The sequence below is a fragment of the Mauremys mutica genome, chromosome 4, assembly GCF_020497125.1.
Source record: "Mauremys mutica isolate MM-2020 ecotype Southern chromosome 4, ASM2049712v1, whole genome shotgun sequence".
Lineage (NCBI taxonomy): Eukaryota > Metazoa > Chordata > Testudines > Geoemydidae > Mauremys > Mauremys mutica.
In genome coordinates, this window is record NC_059075.1 from 162,235,123 (window position 1) to 162,258,656 (window position 23,534).

Below are 23,534 nucleotides of genomic sequence, written 5' to 3' on the forward strand. Positions count from 1 at the left end.
AGAAAATGTGGGTCCTGTGACATTGATGGTTCAGGACCAGAAGTTTCATCCTCTTCCTCTTCCAAATCTGACTCAAGTGAGAATGATTCTGGTGCATCAGGAACCGGCAGTCCTTCTCCGTGGGGTACTGGGCGTATAGCTCATGGAATGTTTGGATAATGCACAGTCCACTTTTTCTTCTTTGACACACCTTTCCCAACTGGAGGCACCATGCAGAAGTAACAATTGCTGGTATGATCTGTTGGCTCTCTCCAAATCACTGGCACTGCAAAAAGCATAGATTTCCTTTTCCTGTTCAACCACTGGCGAAGATTTGTTGCACAAGTGTTGCAGCATATATGTGGGGCCCACCTCTTGTCCTGATCTCCAGTTTTGCAGCCAAAATAAAGGTGATAGGCTTTCTTAACCATAGTGGTTATACCGCTCTTTTGTGATGCAAAAGTCACTTCACCACAAACGTAGCAGAAGTTATCTGCACTGTTCACACAAGTACGAGGCATCTCTGCTCACTTTGGCTAAACAGAAATGTGTCCCTTTGCAAAATCAAACACTGACAAATAAGAGAGCACGACACTGTATGATTTCTAGAGCTGATATAGGGCAATTTGTTCAGCAGAGTGATGTAAGCTTCGTTACGATTGCATCATCCATGAGTTCTCGGAATAACATGATGCAATGCATATCATGTATGACGCAATACCAGCTTCAGATTGCATCATTCATTGTTTTGCCTAAAAAGCAAGTACTGTCCAAACCACATGCAGCTGATCTGAAGTGCCGCGCAGTACTAGGTTTTGGGTAGCAAGCCCCCTCACAATGGCAAAGAGCCTTTTCAGAACTCTGATGCAATCTTCTCTTGATGCTCATAAGCTCTGGTGGCCTTTAACCTTAGGCTCATCTCAAGCTCTTCCCACCTATGGATGCTCTCTGCTGATTTGCTGCCTTCTCGTGGCATGCCCCATTTCTAGCCAGCTTTGTCCAGTCCTTTGTTCCTGTAGAACTCAGTGTGGCTGGAACATTAGACTGAAAGAGTTTGCAACAAAAACAGTATGCAGCATTCTGGGGTTTTGAGTACTGTGGCAGAGCTCTGCCCTTGCTCCCGTGGGTCCTGCGCTTCTAGGTGGTTTATGCTGCCTCAGTGGCTCACTGTGACCCTCCACGTAGCCTTCTCTCTCCAGGGCCAGGGTTACAGTCTACTGAGCCCTTTTCATCATAGGCTGCAAGGAGGTTGGTGAGAGAACTCCCACAGTCTCTGTTCAGACTCCTGTCCTGACAGGTGCCTGACTTCCCCTTCCAGGAGCTGTTCCTGTAGCGGTGGGTTGGGGGGAACCCGGGCCCGCCCTCTACTCCGGGTTCCAGCCCAGGGACCCTAATGGTGGCAGTTGTTGGCAGCCAACCTTTCACTGCCAGAGTTGCTACATTTCCCTGGGCCACTTCCCCACCGCTCTCCTGCTTCTCCCTTCTTCACCCTTAGCTTAGGGCTCCCTTAACGATGGTTTGAGGGTGTCTTCAGTAACCAGCCCTTCAGCCGCACTTCCTCTCCTCTGGCTCCCTGGCTCTCCCCTGCCTGACTGGAGTGAGCCCTTTGTATAGTATCAGCAGGGCCTTAATTAGAGTCAGGTGGTCACATTAGCTTAATGGCCTCACCTGACTCGTTACAGGTTAATTAGAGACAGGTGTTCTCATTAGCCTGGAGCAGCCCCTGCTCTGGTCAGTCAGGGAACAGAAAACTGTTAATCCAATGGCCAGTATATCTGCCTTCTGCTACTCTGCTGTACCCATCTGGCCTGGGTCTATCACAGTACATAAGCCATGGCCTCTCCGCTTTGTCGCCATTGGGGATTTCACACCAGGAATGTGTTGGATGGAAACTTCTATTTTAATTGTCTTTGGGGAACATGAAGTTTTTCACTCGCTGTGGCCCAGGCAGTACGAGGAAGTCCCTCAGGCTACTGCTCAAGTGGGTCCACAGTCCTGGATCATCTAGATTTCAGGAACTGAACTCAGCAGCAGCTGTTTCTTGTGCCTCCACCACACTCTTCTCTGATCTACACTTTTCTCCAGGAATGTGCATGGTTACATCCATCTGAGATGGAGATATGGATGCTGCAGTAGCTGCCAGGTCTCCTGCACTCTGACTACATGGAAGATCAGGCATCTCCTCACCACTCACATCCTCACTGGGGCCGGAAGGCTCAACGTGAACATTTGTGTCTCTGTATCTCAGGAGAGCTCCTTCCTGCTTAGACAGAAAAGCTTCCTTTGCTTTCTTGCTTTTTCTGAATGCTGCCCCAGAGGGGAGTTTTCTTCTTTCACTCATGACTGCTGTTCTGTGCCAGCTAGAGTGGCAGGGGACAAATAAGCAGGCTGGTAGCAGGGTCTGAGCGAGGGAAGAGATCAGCGTCTTAAGGGCCTACTCGGCTCCTACTACTTCAGTTGACTGCCTGTTCTCCTCAAGCGGGTTCAGGGAAGCAGCAGGAAACAGGAAGCTCCCTGAGAAGCTGGTGTTAGTCCAGACTCCTGGGGGTGCTCAAGAGGTACATTAGAGGCTCCTCCTCCTCTCTCTGCCTGCAGCTCCTGTTGCTTTCTGTTATTCCCTCTCCCCTTTTCTCCTGCCTGCCTGTTATGTCTCTTGTGCCCCCTTCCTCCAGCACAGCACTCCACCAGCTCTGTGCATCTACAGCAGAGAGAAAACATATGCACCAGCACCAGACAATTTTCTACGCTCTGGGTCCTAGTGGTGCCCTGCCACAGTTTGGCACCTGTGGCAGCCGCCTCAGTTCGCCTCCTGGTAAGGCCAGCCCTGTCCTGTGGGCACGGAGAACCTAACTCCCATTGAGGTCAGCCAGGGAGGCTGGATGTGCACATTGCAGGAAATAGATGGTCAGGGCAGCATAATCCACTGAAAAAACCGTGACTTGCTAATTGCAACCCAGGCTCTCCCTGTGTGGCTCTTCGTCCTGCCTCTGTTGGCTGGAGCATGAGCAGAGCTTTCTGAGACAGATGCTGCGGCTGCGGTTGTGGCCAGCCATCGAAGCGCGTTTCCCATCGTCTCTCTTCTGGCTGTGGATGTTTGACTGCAGCAGCCCCGCAGAGGTCCTGGCCTCGCTCTCTAATGTCCATTCTCCTCTTGCTCGCATGGCGCTTCTTGGACCATGGAGTAGCCTCAGAAAAACATCCCAGTTGTGGACACAGGCACCAGCACCGATTCCACAAGCGAAAGTCCCCTTTGCAATCCAGGGAACCAGCCTGGGTTGTCTGGAGCGCAGGGTGTGGCCCATGGTGACTGCAGACACTGCCCTTGCTGCACAGCGACTCCTGGCACCCTCTAGCCCATCAGCACTCGGCTCTCCCGCGTTCTGCTGAGCGGCTGAGATCTGGGGGAACAGAAACCCTTTGTGAGAGATGGAAAATCTCCTCCCAGGAACACTCTGTCAATGGCTGCCAGAGGCCGTCCCTGTGAAACCCCAAATGTGCAGCCCCTCGGATTCCCACAGGGGAGATCTCAGCTCATTCACTTGTCACCCGTGGCCGCAGTCTCTGACAGGGGGAATGTAGAGGAGGTTTTGCCAATCGTTCCTTCTGCAGCACCCATAATGGGAGGAGGTTTGGCCTTGTGATGTGAGGCCTGAGTCTGAGAATCAGGGCTCCTGGGATCTGGGGCTCTGGAATGCGGTGTGGTCTAGTGGGTGGAGCTGGATTTGTTGACAGTGAATGAGAGGGGCTTGTGCTGAAGGACCCTGGGTCAATCCCCACCAATTCCTGTGATGTCTACATGTGGCCATGATTTTACTTACCTCTCAAGGTAGGTTATTTAGCCCATTCCTGGACACACGTGTTACTTCTGCTGCTGGCCACCCCTGAGATGTAGGTCCTTCATCCACACAAGGACATGGCACATCAAGGTCAATCCAGCAGCTCCCATCCGGTCTTCACCTCCGCAATGGAGGGCGAGCTCTAACCTGACCAGAGAAAGACAGGGTGGTGTTCTTCAGGAGAATCTGCTGGAGCTCCTGCATCCCCTGCTCCACCTCACACCCCGACACGCTCAGAGTTTTCCAAAGATACCACTAATCTCGGATAAACAAAGCAGCTGAGATGAGGTCAGTGTGGGTGGATTTACTGAGCAGACTGGTTCTAATGAAAGAACAGATTTCTTCCCTGCTCTAGGGAGATTCCCATAGGAAAAGTCTCGGATGGTTGGGGTGGGGGCAATGCAAACCCTCAGCCCCTTGAATGGCAGGAAATCAGGACTCAGGGAGTTAAGGGGTGTCTCTGTCCTGCTGGAGGGAGCAGATCTGGAGAGCAGGAAGAGCACTAGTGGCATTGTAGGAAAGCCAGTGACTTCTACCTGTGAAGGTGGCTGAAGCTTCTGGCAGACACTAGAGTCCCGGATCCTTACACCTCCTTTGGGGATCCTTTCCCTAGGAATAAAATAAGGACACCACACAGAGAATGACATTTGAATCCCAGGTCTGGGATCCAGGGAAAAGGGATGATCTCAGCCAGGCTACGTACCAGGAACCTGATTTTGGTCCCAAGAGCCACAATTACCCAGAGGAGGTTTTCTTCCCCATTTGCTTTCAGGTTATTTACTCACAGTATTCATTTGTCTGCTTTGCTGGGTCTCCACTCTCTGCAGCTGTTCATTGGTTTTAGTAACAGTCTTTCAGTTTTTGCTTCTGTTTCCTCTTCTTACAGGGTAGCATCTGCTTAGCACTTTTTAAAAAAATAAAACAATTCAAAACAAAATCCTGATCCTACATGGAAGAGGAAGGTTCCTGAGAATTTGGCTGCAGAACTTTAGTGTCTGTATATTTCAGTCCCTATTATTTATTCAGGTGCAGGTCTGATGCCATCTGCACCCCCAAGAATGCCAATATGATGCACGGGGGGCCCTTAGAATACCTGTTAAAAGAGAAGAAGAGAGTAGATTAAAAGGTGGGGAAATCAACCAATGCATCAGCCTTTCTCTGCATCACTGAAGCACCAGGCATGGGAGCGAAACAGGTTAAAAATCCCCATGGTTCTTTCCCACTAGACAGACGTCAAGAAAGAAAAAGGCCTTCAGCCAATTATTTCCTTACACTCGGAAGGGGTGAAATTCAGCCCTGTGCAGACAGCCAGGGCAAGGTCTGTGCATCACAGCAGGATTAAGTGGCACTTCACTGCCCAGGTGCTGGGAGACTTCAGTGGCACAGGTGTCCTCCTGGATTGGAACAGCCGGCTGGAATCCTGTGAGGTACAGAGCAGAGAGAGGTTTGGGCCACAACGTTCACCTCAGAGGCTGAGCTTCTGCAGACTTTTGGGATGTTCCCATCTGAAGAGGAGGATTTTGGCAAGCCCCAGCTCAGAGCTTTCAGTCACTTTAACCAGTGATTCGCTGGCACAGTTGATCTAAAGCAGCTGAACTTTTCAGGCCTTGCCCCCATCTCCGACCCCCCTCCCACCTCGCATTGCCCTCTAACAGCCCTCTCCCTTCTCTCGATCCCTGCCAAGCCCAAATACAGAGCCTAGCCCACGCTCCTCCTCTCAGACCCTCTCCTCACACGACCCTCCCCTACCTTTGAGAGGCTGATCCCGGTGCCCTTTACCCAGCTCCTGGAGAAATCATGGCTCCTCAGGACAACCTGGGAGTGGGTGGTTCCAACCTCTGTGTGGGGTGCGTGGTTTTCCGTCTAAGCTTCACTGAGAGCCAGCATGTCTCGATTTCACAGGATGAGTGAAGTCTAGGAAGCGCTGCACTTCTTGAGGACTTCCAACTTCGCCCCATTTATCAATGGCTTCCACCTTATTTGGATCAATCATAACATCTTCTGGGGAGAGGATGTACCCCCAAAACTCTGTGGAGAGTTGGCTGGAGGTTCCGCTTTTCCAATTCTGCGTTGAAAGCATGCAGCCGAAACCTCTCCAGGTTCGGATGTGCTGCGTGTGCTGCTCTGGGTTCTCCAAAAAGAGATCTATGTCACCCCAATAGATGACACTGTCCCCAAATACATCACTGCTTAAGTGTTGCAAGGTCAGGGGACCGTTAGTTAGCTCAAATAGCATATCAGACCGTTAAAATGTCCATCGTGTGTTTTGAAATCTGTCTTCCATTTGTCCCTTGCCCAAACGAGCCTTAGATTGGAAATTTGTCCCTTTACCCAGCTCCTGGAGAAATCATGGCTCCTCAGGACAACCTGGGAGTGGGTGGTTCCAACCTCTGTGTGGGGTGCGTGGTTTTCCGTCTAAGCTTCACTGAGAGCCAGCATGTCTCGATTTCACAGGATGAGTGAAGTCTAGGAAGCGCTGCACTTCTTGAGGACTTCCAACTTCGCCCCATTTATCAATGGCTTCCACCTTATTTGGATCAATCATAACATCTTCTGGGGAGAGGATGTACCCCCAAAACTCTGTGGAGAGTTGGCTGGAGGTTCCGCTTTTCCAATTCTGTGTTGAGACCATGCTGCCGAACCCTCTCCAGGTTCGGATGTGCTGCGCGTGCTGCTCTGGGTTCTCCAAAAAGAGACGTATGTCACCCCAATAGATGACACTGTCCCCAAATACATCACTGATTAAGTGTTTCAAGGTCAGGGGACCGTTAGTTAGCTCAAATAGCATATCAGACCATTAAAATGTCCATCGTGTGTTTTGAAATCTGTCTTCCATTTGTCCCTTGCCCAAACGAGCCTTAGATTGGAAATTTGTCCCTTTACCCAGCTCCTGGAGAAATCATGGCTCCTCAGGACAACCTGGGAGTGGGTGGTTCCAACCTCTGTGTGGGGTGCGTGGTTTTCCGTCTAAGCTTCACTGAGAGCCAGCATGTCTCGATTTCACAGGATGAGTGAAGTCTAGGAAGCGCTGCACTTCTTGAGGACTTCCAACTTCACCCCATTTATCAATGGCTTCCACCTTATTTGGATCAATCAAAACATCTTCTGGGGAGAGGATGTACCCCCAAAACTCTGTGGAGAGTTGGCTGGAGGTTCCGCTTTTCCAATTCTGCGTTGAAACCATGCAGCCGAAACCTCTCCAGGTTCGGATGTGCTGCGCGTGCTGCTCTGGGTTCTCCAAAAAGAGACGTATGTCACCCCAATAGATGACACTGTCCCCAAATACATCACTGATTAAGTGTTTCAAGGTCAGGGGACCGTTAGTTAGCTCAAATAGCATATCAGACCGTTAAAATGTCCATCGTGTGTTTTGAAATCTGTCTTCCATTTGTCCCTTGCCCAAACGAGCCTTAGATTGGAAATTTGTCCCTTTACCCAGCTCCTGGAGAAATCATGGCTCCTCAGGACAACCTGGGAGTGGGTGGTTCCAACCTCTGTGTGGGGTGCGTGGTTTTCCGTCTAAGCTTCGCTGAGAGCCAGCATGTCTCGATTTCACAGGATGAGTGAAGTCTAGGAAGCGCTGCACTTCTTGAGGACTTCCAACTTCGCCCCATTTATCAATGGCTTCCACCTTATTTGGATCAATCATAACATCTTCTGGGGAGAGGATGTACCCCCAAAACTCTGTGGAGAGTTGGCTGGAGGTTCCGCTTTTCCAATTCTGCGTTGAAACCATGCAGCCGAAACCTCTCCAGGTTCGGATGTGCTGCGCGTGCTGCTCTGGGTTCTCCAAAAAGAGACGTATGTCACCCCAATAGATGACACTGTCCCCAAATACATCACTGATGAAGTGTTGCAAGGTCAGGGGACCGTTAGTTAGCTCAAATAGCATATCAGAGTGTTAAAATGTCCATCGTGTGTTTTGAAATCTGTCTTCCATTTGTCCCTGGCCCAAACGAGCCTTAGATTGGAAATTTGTCCCTTTACCCAGCTCCTGGAGAAATCATGGCTCCTCAGGACAACCTGGGAGTGGGTGGTTCCAACCTCTGTGTGGGGTGCGTGGTTTTCCGTCTAAGCTTCACTGAGAGCCAGCATGTCTCGATTTCACAGGATGAGTGAAGTCTAGGAAGCCCTGCACTTCTTGAGGACTTCCAACTTTGCCCCATTTATCAATGGCTTCTACCTTATTAGGATTAATCATAATATCTTCTGGGGAGAGGATGTACCCCCAAAACTCTGTGGAGAGTTGGCTGGAGGTTCCGCTTTTCCAATTCTGTGTTGAGACCATGCTGCCGAACCCTCTCCAGGTTCGGATGTGCTGCGCGTGCTGCTCTGGGTTCTCCAAAAAGAGACGTATGTCACCCCAATAGATGACACTGTCCCCAAATACATCACTGATGAAGTGTTTCAAGGTCAGGGGACCGTTAGTTAGCTCAAATAGCATATCAGACCATTAAAATGTCCATCGTGTGTTTTGAAATCTGTCTTCCATTTGTCCCTTGCCCAAACGAGCCTTAGATTGGAAATTTGTCCCTTTACCCAGCTCCTGGAGAAATCATGGCTCCTCAGGACAACCTGGGAGTGGGTGGTTCCAACCTCTGTGTGGGGTGCGTGGTTTTCCATCTAAGCTTCACTGAGAGCCAGCATGTCTCGATTTCACAGGATGAGTGAAGTCTAGGAAGCGCTGCACTTCTTGAGGACTTCCAACTTCGCCCCATTTATCAATGGCTTCTACCTTATTAGGATCAATCATAACATCTTCTGGGGAGAGGATGTACCCCCAAAACTCTGTGGAGAGTTGGCTGGAGGTTCCGCTTTTCCAATTCTGTGTTGAGACCATGCTGCCGAACCCTCTCCAGGTTCAGATGTGCTGCGCGTGCTGCTCTGGGTTCTCCAAAAAGAGACGTATGTCAACCCAATAGATGACACTGTCCCCAAATACATCACTGATGAAGTGTTTCAAGATCAGGGGACCGTTAGTTAGCTCAAATAGCATATCAGAGCGTTAAAATGTCCGTCGTCTGTTTTGAAATCTGTCTTCCATTTGTCTCTTGCCCAAACGAGCCTTAGATTGGAAATCCTTGCAGATGAAGGTTGATGAAACCCTTTGCAGATTTCCTGTGAGCCAACAATTGTGGGATTCACAGCAGAGGGTAATGGTTTCAAATGATCACTTTGTTCAGGAGCTGATTGTCTAAAGAGAGGCGTTGTAGAATCCCACATTTCTTCTTCCCCAAAAGGGCCTGCTCTTAGGACCGGTTTTCATGACTGTACGCAGGGAGATCCACTAATTCTGGTCCCAACAATGCGTAAATACAGGGAAAAGCAACTTTCAGCCAAGGTAGTAGGTCAACAGGGCAGTCATAGTCCTGGTCTAGAGGTAACGAGTCCACATTTCTTTCCACGGTATCCATGTAATCTTGGTATTTATCAGGAACGCCACCATCAATCAAACCCTAACCCCTCCCCTTGACCATCCCAAGCCCTAACCGTTGACCCCTTAGTCCCTCCCACCTGTCACCGGAAGTCCCGCCCCATGGGGGGGTTTAACTCCGGGGTCAAGGTGGCCACATGACTGGAAGCAAGGTGTGTCATGTGACCCCTCTAAGAACTCCTCCCACCACTCTCTACCAATCAGGATGGGTTTCATCCCAGAAGGACCACCCTGAGAGGAGATTTGACCAGTCAGGGTAAGTTCTGAGGTGGGGTGACCCATCCAGAAGTGGGTCGTGTGACCCCTCTAAGAACTCCTCCCACCGCCATCTACCAATTAGGATGGGTTTGACCCGATAGGACTGCCCTAAGAGGAGATTTTGACCAATCAGGGAGAATTCTGGGGCAGGGTGACCCGTCCAGAAGTGGGCCGTATGACCCCACTAAGAACTCCTCCCAAGGCCCTCTGCCAATCAGGGTGCAGCACCATTACCCCATAAGTCCCAGCACCGGACAGATGAGGCCATCTCTTACCAAGGACACATGGTTTAGAAGTCGTGGGAAGGCTGCTGAGAGGAAACCTGGACTCCTTCACCATCCCCGTGAGAACTTCAGACTCTGTCTTCGCCCCGAGGGTCTTTGACCATCCGCGGAGAAAGCGCTTCGTCAGCGACAGTCCCGAGCAGAAGGAGGGAGCGACCGAGGGGAGCCCTTCGGCCCAGCCATTGATGGATAAACCGGAACCCCAAACCCAACTGCTTGTGAGAGACCCCAATGAGCATGGTGGCCTCTCTTTGTCCACCCGCTTAGAGGTGGAATGCGATTGAGGCTCAGGGGTGTCACCGGTGGAGAAGGTGAACAGAAAAGACGTCACACAGGTAAATGAATGATTAAGAAGCAATCGCTTCTTAATGGGTAAGGAACCGGGGGTTGTGTAAATCTAAAAACAAGCAGTGGGCTGCTTACACTGTTTCTGTTATGAAAATCAACAGCTCAATGATGCCTTTCTAGACGGCCTGGAAACCCTGGACAGCGTTGCATCAAGCAGGGAAGATAACCGGGCCCACCTTGGTTTTGCTCAACACCGATACAAGTTGTTGGAGAGGACTCTGAGGATGATGGCCATGAGGTGTTTCAGAGGAGGCTTGGCATAGTAACTGAGCCAGTGCCTCCTCAAGAGCGTAAAAAAGTCACGCAGACTATTGTATGTGTTGCTGTTTATGCTGCCCTTAAGCACTGCCTGAGGGAAAAGCTTTGTAAAGAATGTGAGGGACGTGTCATAGATATCAACTGCAAGCTCCGGGGCCTATGTGCTGAGCTGGGTTTGGAAAGCTGATTAAACACCGTTATTGCCAGAAGTTCTGCTGTGCAATGTCTGTGCCTAAGCCAAGAACATTTAGCGCAAGGGGGGACCTTGTTCAATGCTGTGCAATTGAGTGGAGCCCCTGACTGTGTTTTAAAGAAAATAACCTGCTTACAGCTGGGGTGGAAAAATTGCAGGCACCTTCTGGTTCATTTTCTTTAAAACACAGTCAGGGTCTCCACTCACTTGCACAGCATTTCTCCAGTTATGGCAATCATGTGAACAAGGACATGTGTATCACGAATTGTGGGTTTTTTGCTATAAAACCTGTTGAAAAATCTCTATTCAGGGGGATGACAGTTTGCTGCCTCCCCACCCCCGGCATGCTCGTAATAAAGGGGCCTCGTGTGATTCTGATCCAAACACAACGCGGGGTGGTTTTTCCACGACACGGCGTGATATTGGCCGTCTAGTCTGCACAAAAAGTTACAGATCCCTGCTTAAGGAAAAGACTATTTGTAAGAAATCTAAAAGGATTCAGCTAGAGAATGGTGAGGGGACAAACACGCGATAGAAAACTTGGTAGCTGTAAATTAAAAATAAAAAACCCTATTGAAAAGGGCTTTGTGACTATCCGTGTTTCTGTTCGAAGGCCTTTGGCCCTTAAGTGAGCTAGAAGTGCTAATGAAGCGTCTTGGTTCGGTTTCAAGGAGCTGTATGTCTTTTCAATCAAAAATCAATTGTGTGTGAGAACCTAGTGTTTGTGGGTTTTGTGTGTAAAAGTGACCCATTTACAGCAAAAAGCTGAAATGTATGTTGGGGGGCGGGGGAAATCCTAAGAAATGTGCTTACGGTAAATCAAACAGGCTGTTCAGACCTGTGTTTGAGTACAATAGAGTTGACTTATCCTCTTGAACTGAGTGGGTTTAACCCCCACCCCCCACCTCACTGAATAGCCAGAGTGACTGCGATTACTTACCCTTGCTGCCATAGGGTTAAATTTGATGGGGGTGGGTGGTGGTGGATGGTGAGTTCTGATTAATATGAAATGAAATAAAACCTCAGGAATTCGCAGATGCCATTGGACAGTTTCAAAATAACTGCTGGAGTTGGCAGAACTCAATTGGACAGTTTCAATATGACCCCAGGAGTTGGTGGAACACTATTGGACAGATTAAATATGGCCCTGGACTTGGTTGAATGCTCTGGGTCGTTCTTTCTAGAAAACACCCCCACCCCAAACTTTAAGCATGAAAGAAACGTGTTTAAAAAAAACAACCCCAAGCCCCAAGACATTCATTGATCTCTGCAAAGGGCCCCCTGCTTGGAAATGGGGACTGTTCAATACTCTAAGAAGGCCCCACAGAAACATTTATTTTAACTTACAGAAAAAAAGAAAAAAGAAAAAAAAAGCCCTGTTGTGCAGACAGCTTGGTCCCCCGACCCCAGATCACCACAGGGGGTGCTGCGGGAGGGGTGCCTAAAGTCCTCAAGGATCTATTAGTTCAGAGCCGTGGGGATTAAATTAACCTGCTAGCTACTCTGCTGAAGTCTGTTTGAACAATGGGCTAAGATGGTAAGGGGTGTTATTGAACAGTATAGAGAGGCAAACTTGGTTTGGTGTGTTTCTAAAGCTGCTGATTTGTGTGTGAGAGGGGTCTGGGCAAGGCATAGGTGTAGGGTTTTAAAAGTACTTGGTTTGTTTCAAACCAACAGGGTTTTTTTCCTGTGCAAAATGTGGTTTAAAATGGATTTTAAAAGCAGTTTGGTTTTTATTCTGCAAAATGAGATGCATTTTAAGAAAATGTTTTTGAGGTTTTTGTTGTTTGTTTGTTTGTTGTTTTTTGGTTTATGTTTTAAGTGGTAGAAATAAACTCAAAACCGGTGTTTGTCGTACAGCCTGAACTGGATGATTTGTTTTAAAGCTGTGACTTTTTAAACAGAAAACTCCCCTAATGAATATTTAGTTTTGAAGTTTACAAGACGGTTTCCTGTGTTTTATAATAATGCTGTTTGCTCCACAGTACGGTGGAAACATGAGAGATCCTTAGAGCAGAGGGAAAACAAGCTCAGAAGAAAAGGGAACGAGACAGCTGAAAGGGAAAATTCACCAGCATCAGTGACTGATGATGGATGGATGAAGCCCAGTAAATATATTTTGCTTATTGGTTGGGTTGTTCTGTGAGGTTTTGTATTTGAAGTGAATATATAGGTGTGGGTGAGAAAGATGGTAAAGTTCAGTTTTGTAAAATGGTTCCCCCCACCCCCCATAGGCCTGGGCAACTTTTCTGACAATGCTTAGTCCGCGCTACAAGGACACCTCCTCCAGATCCACCAAAGAGCCAGGAATCTGCTTGGAGACCTTTAACAACGCAAACCAGCACAAGAGTGCAGATGAAGCACCCAGGCAGTCCAAACCTCATATCCGTCAAACCCAAGGGCAAAACAAGACTGTGGTAAACAACAACCACAACTCCAGTTCCTCAGCGGCCACTGCCACAGCAAACCCTGAGTAAACACCCACATTCACAAACCCGGAGCATGCGTTCGAGGGACTCTGAACGTGCGCAGAACCACACACATTCACAAACCCGGAGCATGCGCTTGAGGGGCTCTGAACGTGCGCAGAACCACCCACATTCACAAACCCGGAGCATGCGCTCGAGGGGCTCTGAACGTGCGCAGAACCACACACATTCACAAACCCGGAGAACACGCTCGAGGGGCTCTGAATGTGCGCAGAACCACACACATTCACAAACCCGGAGCATGCGCTCGAGGGGCTCTGAACATGCGCAGAACCACCCACATTCACAAACCCGGAGCATGCGCTCGAGGGGCTCTGAACGTGCACAGAACCACACACATTCACAAACCCGGAGAACACGCTCGAGGGGCTCTGAACGTGCACAGAACCACCCACATTCACAAACCCGGAGCATGCGCTCGAGGGGCTCTGAACGTGCGCAGAACCACCCACATTCACAAACCCGGAGCATGCGCTCGAGGGGCTCTGAACGTGCGCAGAACCACACACATTCACAAACCCGGAGAACGCGCTCTAGGGGTTGTGAATAAAACACCAAGGTCTGACAAACCATTCTCCCAAAACCATAAGCTCGTCACCGCTCCCCTATATTCTAGTATTTGGGAACAGTTTGATGGTTCATTCAGAAAACTGATGGACGCTGTGTCCCCGGGTGGGACGGGCTAAAAGAACGGCATTCTAAAGAGAGTTCGGAAAAATCTGATGCTTCGCTCAGAACACTGGTGACCTCTGTATCCTCAGGGGGCCTAACGACCGACCGCAACTCACTTACTGGATGCTGAAACGAGTCTGTTCTTCAAAGAACCGACTGAGCCGAATACTAAAAGGCTAAACCTTACAGCGCCGAGCTTCAAAGGTGCCTAATGTAGGTGAAGCCGAGCGATGCGGAGAAAGTGAAAATCAGTCTGTTTCTACCAGAACAGGGACTGAATGTAACTGCAACCCCCCAGACACACCAAAGAGCTCAGAGTCTGTTGCTCAGCAGGTGCTGGATAACGTGAAGAAGCGTTCTAAGAAAAATGCATTCGTACTGCTTAAGAAGCTGGGCCAGGCTACAAATCTTTCTTCATGGAACGATAAAGGGGCTTGTGTGTACAAAGGCTCTGTGGTTAATGGTTCTATGCTCGACTTAGTCCGGGCCGTGACCCAGACGCGCTCTGTTCCTAGGAGACATGGACCTTAAAGACGGGATGTGTTTATGAATGTCATGGCGGAACGGAACGTACCACCTTCCGTCATGGACACTGCGGCCAAGAGAGCTCTATGGAACGTCTCACAACCTCGACCGTCACTTAATCCAGAGGTGACAGTAAGCTGGTACGGGCCAGTACGGAGTACCAGCCAGAGCCAGTACGCCGTGCCAAACCACACCGGCTTCCTCGGCGGGGATTAAAAGGGCTCAGAGCTCCGGCAGCTGTAGGGAGCCCAGAGCCCTTTAAATTCCCCTCGCAGCTCCAGCAGCTGGGTTGGGGCTGGGATTTAAAGGACTCGGATCTCTGGCAGCTCTAGGGAGCTTTAAATTCCCCTCCTTTAAATTCCCCTCGCATCTCCAGCAGCTGGGTTGGGGTTGGGATTTAAAGGGCTCAGAGCTCCCACGGCTGCAGGGAGACCAGAGTCCTTTAAATTCCCTCCGCAGCTCCGGCAGCTGGATTCGGGTGTGGATTTGAAGGGCCCGGAGCTCCCACTGCTGCAGGGAGACAGAGCATTGCCAGGCTGGGGCTGGGATTTAAAGGGCTCGGATCTCCGGCAGCTCTAGGGAGCTTTAAATTCCCCTCCTTTAAATTCCCCTCGCATCTCCAGCAGCTGGGTTAGGGCTGGGATTTAAAGGGCTCGGAGCTCCCGTGGTTGCAGGGAGACCAGAGTTCTTTAAATTCCCCCCGCAGCTCCAGGAGCCAGGCTGGGGGTGGGATTTAAAGGGCTCACAGCAGCAGGGCCGCCCAGAGGATTCCAGGGGCCCGGGGTCTTCGGCAGTGGGGTGCAGCCAGGTCTTCGGCGGTAATTCGGTGGTGGAGGGCCCCCGCCGCAGGTCTTCGGGGCACTTCGGCGGCGGGTCTCGGAACAGAAGGGCCTCCCGCCGCTGAATTACCGCCGAAGACCTGGCTGCATTTCGGCGGCGGGTCCCACTTCGGCGGTAATTCGCCAGTGGGGGGTCCTTCCGCTCCGGGGCAGGGAGCACCGAGCTTTTTAATTCCCAGCCTCAGCCCGTTTGCCGGAGCTGCGGTGGGAGGGGAGGAGGGATTTAAAGGGCTCTGGGCTTCCCACAGCTGCGGGAGCTCTGGGCCCTTTAAATCCTGGACCCAGCCAGCTGCCAGAGCTGCGGGGGAAAATTAAAGGGCTCTGGGCTCCCTGCAGCTGCTGAAGCTCTGAGCCGTTCAAATCCCTGCCGAGGAAGCCGGTGCGGTCCGGCACGGCATATTGACTCTTCCTGGTACGCCGTACTGGACTGTAATGGCTTATTTTCATCTCTGCTTCAGAGATCCCACGACTGCGGGGAGCCCAGAGCCCTTTAATTTCCCCTCACAGCTCCGGCAGCTGGGCTGGGGCCAGGATTTAAAGGGCTCGGGGATCCCGCGGCTGCGGGAAGCCCAGAGACCTTTAAATACCCCCCGCAGCTCCGGAAGCCAGGCTGGGGCTGGGAATTAAAGGGCTCAGAGCTCCCGCGGCTACAGGGAGCACAGAGCCCTTTAAATTCCCCCGCAGCTCTGGCAGCCGGGTTCGGATGTGGATTTAAAGGGCCCGGAGCTCCCACGGCTGCAGGGAGCCAGAGCATTTCCGGGCTGGGGCCGGGATTTGAAGGGCCCAGAGCTCCTGCCGCTGCGGGGAGCACCGAGCTTTTCAATTCCCAGCCCCAGACCAGCTGCCGGAGCTGCGGTGGGAGGGGAGGAGGGATTTAAAGGGCTCTGGGCTCCCCGCAGCCGCCGGAGCTCTGAGCTCTTTAAATCCCCGCTGAGGAAGCTGGTGCGGTCCGGCACAGCGTACTGGCTCTTGCCGCTACGCTGTACTGGCCCATACCGGCTTACTTTCATCTCTGGCTCAGAACTCCTACGGCTGCGGGGAGCCCAGAGCCCTTTAAATTCCCCCCGCAGCTCCAGGAGCTGGGCTTGGGCCAGGAATTAAAGGGCTCAGAGCTCCAGCGCTTGCTGGGAACCCAGAGCCCATTAAATCCCCCCCCTGCAGCTCCAGCAGCTGGGCTGGGGCCGGGATTTAATGGGCTCAGAGCAGGGGTGAAAGTAACTTCCAGGATTTACTGGTACTGCTGTAATCCTAAGGGGGCATGGCTTAAACCGGAAGAGGTGGGGCCTCAAGATTTAAAGGTCCTGGAGCATCGGCTGCGGCTGGGAGCCCCAGGGCCTTTAAATCAACCCTGGGCTCAGGGGCAAATGAAAGGGCCCAGGGCTCAGGCCGCCGTAGAGCCCCGAGCCCTTTAAATTCCCCCCGCAGCTCCGGCAGCCGGATTCGGGTGTGGATTTAAAGGGCCCGGAGCTCCCATGACTGCAGGGAGCACCGAGCCCTTTAAATCTGGCCCCAGCCCGGCTGCCAGAGCTGCGGGGGGAAATTAAAGAGCTCTCGGCTCCCTGCAGCCACCAGAGCTCTGAGCCGTTCAAATCCCTGCTGAGGAAGCCGGTGCGGTCCGGCACGGCATATTGGCTCTTCCTGGTACACCGTACTGGACCGCAATGGCTTATTTTCATCTCTGCTTCAGAGATCCCATGGCTGCGGGGAGCTCAGAGCCCTTTAAATACCCCCTGCAGCTCCGGAAGCCAGGCGGGGGCTGGGAATTAAAAGGCTCAGAGCTCCCGCGGCTACAGGGAGCCCAGAGCCCTTTAAATTCCCCCTCAGCTCTGGCAGCCGGATTCGGGTGTGGATTTAAAGGGCCTGGAGCTCCCACGGCTGCAGGGAGACAGAGCATTGCCAGGCTGGGGCTGGGAATTAAAGGGCTCAGAGCTCCGGCAGCTGTAGGGAGCCCAGAGCCCTTTAAATTCCCCTCGCAGCTCCAGCAGCTGGGTTGGGGCTGGGATTTAAAGGGCTTGGATCTCCGGCAGCTCTAGGGAGCTTTAAATTCCCCTCCTTTAAATTCCCCCCACAGCTCCAGGAGCCAGGCTGGGGCTGGGATTGAAAGGGCTCAGAGCTCCCGCGGCTGCAGGGAGACCAGAGTCCTTTAAATTCCCCCCGCAGCTCCAGGAGCCGGGCTGGGGCTGGGATTTAAAGGGCTCACAGCAGCAGGGCCGCCCAGAGGATTCCAGGGGCCCGGGGTCTTCGGCAGTGGGGTGCAGCCAGATCTTCGGCGGTAATTCGGCGGCGGAGGTCCCCTGCCGCGTGTTTTGAGGGCACTTCGGCGGCGGGTCCCGGAACGGAAGGGCCCCCCGCTGCCGAATTACCGCCGAAGACCTGGCTGCATTTTGGCGGCGGGTCCCACTTCGGCGGTAATTCGCCAGTGGGGGGTCCTTCCGCTCCGGGGCAGGGAGCACCGAGCTTTTTAATTCCCAGCCCCAGCCCGTTTGCCGGAGCTGCGGTGGGAGGGGAGGAGGGATTTAAAGGGCTCTGGGCTTCCCGCAGCTGCGGGAGCTCTGAGCCCTTTAAATCCTGGACCCAGGCCAGCTGCCAGAGCTGCAGGGGAAAATTAAAGGGCTCTGGGCTCCCTGCAGCTGCTGGAGCTCTGAGCCGTTCAAATCCCTGCCGAGGAAGCCGGTGCGGTCCGGCACGGCATATTGACTCTTCCTGGTACGCCGTACTGGACTGTAATGGCTTATTTTCATCTCTGCTTCAGAGATCCCACGACTGCGGGGAGCCCAGAGCCCTTTAAATTCCCCCCGCAGCTCCGGCAGCTGGGCTGGGGCCGGGAATTAAAGGGCTCGGGGATCCCGCGGCTGCAGGAAGCCCAGAGACCTTTAAATACCCCCCGCAGCTCCGGAAGCCAGTCTGGGGCTGGGAATTAAAGGGCTCAGAGCTCCCGCGGCTACAGGGAGCACAGAGCCCTTTAAATTCCCCCGCAGCTCTGGCAGCCGGGTTCGGATATGGATTTAAAGGGCCCGGAGCTCCCACGGCTGCAGGGAGCCAGAGCATTTCCGGGCTGGGGCCGGGATTTGAAGGGCCCGGAGCTCCTGCCGCTGCGGGGAGCACCGAGCTTTTTAATTCCCAGCCCCAGCCCGGCTGCCAGAGCTGCGGTGGGAGGGGAGGAGGGATTTAAAGGGCTCCGGGCTTCCCCCAGCTGCCGGAGCTCTGAGCCCTTTAAATCCCCGCTGAGGAAGCTGGTGCGGTCCGGCACAGCGTACTGTCTCTTGCCGCTACGCTGTACTGGCCCGTACCGGCTTACTTTCATCTCTGGCTCAGAACTCCTACGGCTGCGGGGAGCCCAGAGCCCTTTAAATTCCCCCCGCAGCTCCAGGAGCTGGGCTGGGGCCGGGAATTAAAGGGCTCAGAGCTCCAGCGCTTGCTGGGAACCCAGAGCCCATTAAATCTCCCCCCCCGCAGCTCCAGGAGCTGGGCTTGGGCCGGGAATTAAAGGGCTCAGAGCTCCGGCAGTTGCTGGGAATCCAGAGCCCATTAAATCTCACCCTCCCCCCCCCGCCCCGCAGCTCCAGCAGCTGGGCTGGGGCCAGGATTTAATGGGCTCAGCGCTCCCCATTGCTGCGTAGATCCCAGAGCCCTTTAATTCCCCTCCACGCAGCTCCAGCACCCAGGCTGGGGCAGGGAATTAAAGGGCTGAGAGCTCTCCGCAGCGGCAGGAGCTCCGGGCGCTTTAAATCCTGGCTCCAGCCGGGTAAGGCTCAGGCTCCTCACAGCCATGGGAGCTCCGGGCCCATTAAATCCACGCTCGAACCCGGCTGCCAGAGCTGCGGGGGGAATTTAAAGGCCCTGGGGCTCCCAGCCACAGCCAATGCTCCAGGATCTTTAAATCTTGAGAGGCCCCGCCCCTTCGGGTTGAGGCCACGCCCCCTCAGGACTCCGGCAGTACCGGTAAGTCCTGGAAGTTACTTTCACCCCTGACTTAATCTTTCCTTTACCTGTGTTCACCTTGTGCGCCGGTGACTCCCCCGAGCCGCAGTCGCATTCCACCTCTAAGGGGGTGAAGAAAGAGAGGCCACCATGCTCGTTGGGGTGCTCGTTGGGTTTTGGGTTCGGGTTCCGGCGTATCCATCAACGGCTGGGCCAAAGGGCTCCCCTCGGTCGCTCCCTCCTCCTCCTCGGCACTGTCGCTGATGTAGCGCTTACTCCACAGATGGTCAAAGACCCTCGGGGTGAAGACAGAGTCCGAAGTTCTCACGGGGGTGGTGAAGGAGTCCAGGTTTCCTCTCTGCAGCCTTCCCACGATTTCTAAACCATGGGTCCTTGGCGAGAGATGGCCTTGTCCATCCGGCGCTGGGACTTATGAGGTGATGGTGCTGCACCCTGATTGGCAGAGGGCCTTGGGAGGAGTTCTTAGTGGGGTCAAACAGCCCACTCCCGGACGGGTCACCCTGCCCCAGAACTCGCCCTGATTGGTCAGGATCCCCTCTGGGGGTGGTCCTGTCAGGACAAAACCGATCCTAATTGGTTGAGGGCAGTGAGAGGAGTTCTTAGAGGGGTCACAAGACACACATCGGGATGGGTCACCCTCCCACCCCAGAGCTTGCCCTGATTGGTCAGGATCCCCTCTTGGGGTGGTCCTTCCGGGAGGAAACCCATCCTGATTGGTAGAGGGTGGTGGGAGGAGTTCTTAGAGGGGTCACATGACATACCTGGCTTCCAGTCATGTGGCCGCCTTGACCACGATGTAATACCCCCATGGGGCGGGACTTCCGGAGACAGGTGGGAGGGACTAAGGGGTCATGGGGTGGGGTTAGGGTTTGATTAATGGTGAGGCCTGTCTACTGCTGCCGGGTGTTGAGTGTTTGCAGGCAGAACGGGAGCCAGTGTCCATGTCCAGGCCGGAGGTCGAAGCCGGGTGGTCAGAAATATGAGGCAAAGTCCATATCCATGCAAAGATCGAAGCCATGCAGTCAAAATTGAAGGGGTTGGAGAAGATCAGGAGGAGGAGGAGGTGGCAGGGCTGGAGCGGGTGGCTGGAGGGCCTGGAGCGAGGCTAGAGAAAGGCAAGGAGAATACTGAGCCGGGGTTCAGAACCCAAATCTGGAGCCAAGAAGGGTCACACCAAAGTCATAGCCAGAGACCGGAGTCAAGAGTCCAGCCAGAGTCAACAGCCAGAAACCGGAGGGCAGGGCAGGGCAGGGCAGGGCGGGGCAGGGGGTACATGCGGGCGGGAATGAGGATGACTTACTGGAGCCCTAGAGACCCCTCATCGGGGGACTCCCTTCCTAGCAATACCAGAAGGACAGCGGGGTGACAAAGATGTCTCTGAGCCTGGGCTCCAAGCCAAGGGGAGCTCCCATCCAGGCTGTGTGCCAGGACCCCGTCCCCCTCCCTGTTCATTTCACACGCACAGACCCCCTGGACGGAGGGGAGAATAAAGGGCAGAAGCGAAGGTGCCCCTGGGGGAAAGGCTTTAGGCCGGGACCCAGTCCACTTCCCAGATCTACACCCAGGATTGTGTGACCAGGCCCACAGCCCTTCCTCTGCGTCTCAGTTCCCACCTGCCAGACGGGGAGGCTCCTCCCCTGCCCCAGGGTGTTCGGGGGGAGTTTCATTCCCGGCTGGGAAGGGCTCAGATACCAGGTGGGTGGATTGGGCCCCGGGTGGGGGATGGTCGGACATTCGCTGCGTCCGGGGTGACAGGGGCCATGGGAGGGTCTGAGCAGTGACGACGGGGGAGGGGCCCCATGTCAGGCCACCCCTCCCAGACTGCAATGGCTATTGAGCACAACCCCTGGCTCTGCGGATGCTCTCACTTCTGGGCCAGCCCCACAGCCTGATTCTTCCCAACCAGTATCTGGCCTGGCCCCAGCCCCAGGGGTCGGGTGGGGCAGGGTGTCCAGAGCGAGGTGCTCGGCCTTGGTTTCTCTCAGTGCTGCGGGGGGCTCTATGGCCGCTCCTCCCAGCCCTTCCCCCCAGGCACAGTGAGACAGAGCAGTACCTGCAGCAGGGGGTCCGAGCTGGTCATGCGAGGGGGGGGTCTTCAGTGCTGCCCCACGGAGCACAGCCCCTGCAGGGCGTCGGGCACCTGGCCCAAGACCCTGATGTTAAACAGCTGGATCTTTATGTAGGCTGCGATGTCCTCCTGTTGCAAGGGAACAAGGATCAATCAGAGAGTCCGACACCCACGAGAACAAAGGGTATTAACGGCACCGGAAGCCAGCAACATTTCCTCCCCATGTCTGAGGGACGGATTCCCCCCCCAACCCCCGAGACAAAATATTCTCTCTTCTCTAGTGACTTCCATCCCCTCTCCCGCCGTTGTGGAATGAACTCCTGCCCCCACTCCTCTCAGACCCCCCGCGAGAACTGTTCTACCTCCCAACCCAGCGGGAATCCAGCTCCGCTCCCCAGAGTCCCCTCAGCCACCCTCGCCCCCTCCAGCCGGGGGCTGGGAGGCTTTGGGCAGTAGTGCCGGGGGGTGAGAGGAAGTGGACACCTTTCCCCAAGGGATCCCCATGTCCTTAACGTGATGCCATGGGCAGTGGCTCTGGTGAATGGGGCACTTAAGCAGCCTCTGATATTGTTCAGATATTGTGCCATTCCAAGATTATCCCTAATCTCCACTCCGTTTAAAGTTTTAAGCGGTCCCACTTCTTCTTTCTTGGTTTTCTTCCTATTTATATGGCTAAAAAACCTTTTGCTATTGGTTTTAATCCCCTTCGCTAGGTCCATCTCCACCCGTCGCTTTGCCTTTCTCACTGCTTCCCTACACCCTCTGACCTCAATAAGGTAGGTTTCTTTGCTGATCCCTCCCATTTTCCACTCCTTGTACGCTTTCTGTTTTTTCTTAATGACCCCTCTAAGACGCTTGCTCATCCAGCTCGGTCTAAAACTGCTACCTACGAGCTGTTTTCCCTTTCTCGGGATACAGGCCTCTGACAACTCCTGCAACTTCAACCTGAAGTAACCCCAGGCGTCATCTGCCTTTAGATCCCTAAATATGTTAGTCCAGTCCACTTCCCTAACTAGTCGCCTTAATTTAGTAAAGTTAGCCCTTTTGAAATCGTAAACCCTAGTCTCAGATGCAATATTGATTATCCTCTCATTTATTTTGAAACGAATTAGCTCATGATCACTCGAGCCAAGGTTGTCCCCTACAACTATTTCCTCAACAAGGTCCTCGTTACTCACCAAAATCAGATCTAAAATGGCATCCCCCCTCGTCGGTTCAGCAACTACTTGATGAAGGAATTCATCAGCTATCACGTCTAGGAAAAGCTGAGCCCTATTATTATTACTAGCATTTGTTTCCCAATCTATATCCGGGAAGTTAAAGTCCCCCATGATAAGCAGTTCCTATTAGTATTTACCTCCTTAAAAACATTAAAGAGCTCTCTATCCGTCTCCAAGCTAGATCCCGGCGGTCTATAGCACACCCCAATCACTATCCCGGGTGAGGCTCTGGTAGTTTTCTTCCCCAATGTGACCATTGCCCAGACAGACTCCGTATTATCCATTGCATTGCTAGTTATTTCATTACATTTCACCTCATTAATGATATACAATGCTACTCCCCCACCTTTACCTGTGCATCACAGCGGGATTAAGTGGCACTTCACTGCCCAGGTGCTCGGAGACTTCAGTGGCACAGTTTTCCTCCTGGATTGGAACAGCCGGCTGGAATCCTGTGAGGTACAGAGCAGAGAGAGGTTTGGGCCACAACGTTCACCTCAGAGGCTGAGCTTCTGCAGACTTTTGGGATGTTCCCATCTGAGGAGGAGGATTTTGGCCAGCCCCAGCTCAGAGCTTTCAGTCACTTCAACCAGTGATTCGCTGGCACAGTTGATCTAAAGCAGCTGAACGTTTCAGGCCTTGCCCCCATCTCCGACCCCCCTCCCACCTCGCATTGCCCTCTAACAGCCCTCTCCCTTCTCTCGATCCCTGCCAAGCCCAAATACAGAGCCTAGCCCACGCTCCTCCTCTCAGACCCTCTCCTCACACGACCCTCCCCTACCTTTGAGAGGCTGATCCCGGTGCCCTTTACCCAGCTCCTGGAGAAATCATGGCTCCTCAGGACAACCGGGCAGTGGGTGGTTCCAACCTCTGTGTGGGGTGCGTGGTTTTCCGTCTAAGCTTCACTGAGAGCCAGCATGTCTCGATTTCACAGGATGAGTGAAGTCTAGGAAGCGCTGCACTTCTTGAGGACTTCCAACTTCGCCCCATTTATCAATGGCTTCCACCTTATTTGGATCAATCATAATATCTTCTGGGGAGAGGATGTACCCCCAAAACTCTGTGGAGAGTTGGCTGGAGGTTCCGCTTTTCCAATTCTGCGTTGAAACCATGCAGCCGAACCCTCTCCAGGTTTGGATGTGCTGCGCGTGCTGCTCTGGGTTCTCCAAAAAGAGACGTATGTCACCCC

The 23,534-nt window shown here is 53.1% G+C and overlaps 1 long non-coding RNA gene across 1 annotated transcript; it reads right to left on the reverse strand.

Moving 5' to 3' along the window:
- Positions 1–19,897: 19,897 nt before the first annotated feature.
- LOC123370530 lies at positions 19,898–22,816 on the reverse strand. The gene is made up of 3 exons (XR_006579445.1): positions 22,698–22,816; positions 21,111–21,254; positions 19,898–20,162 (listed from the first exon to the last, which is right to left on the reverse strand). It is a non-coding gene; the product is annotated as an uncharacterized LOC123370530 (long non-coding RNA).
- Between the last annotated feature and the right edge of the window lie 718 nt (positions 22,817–23,534).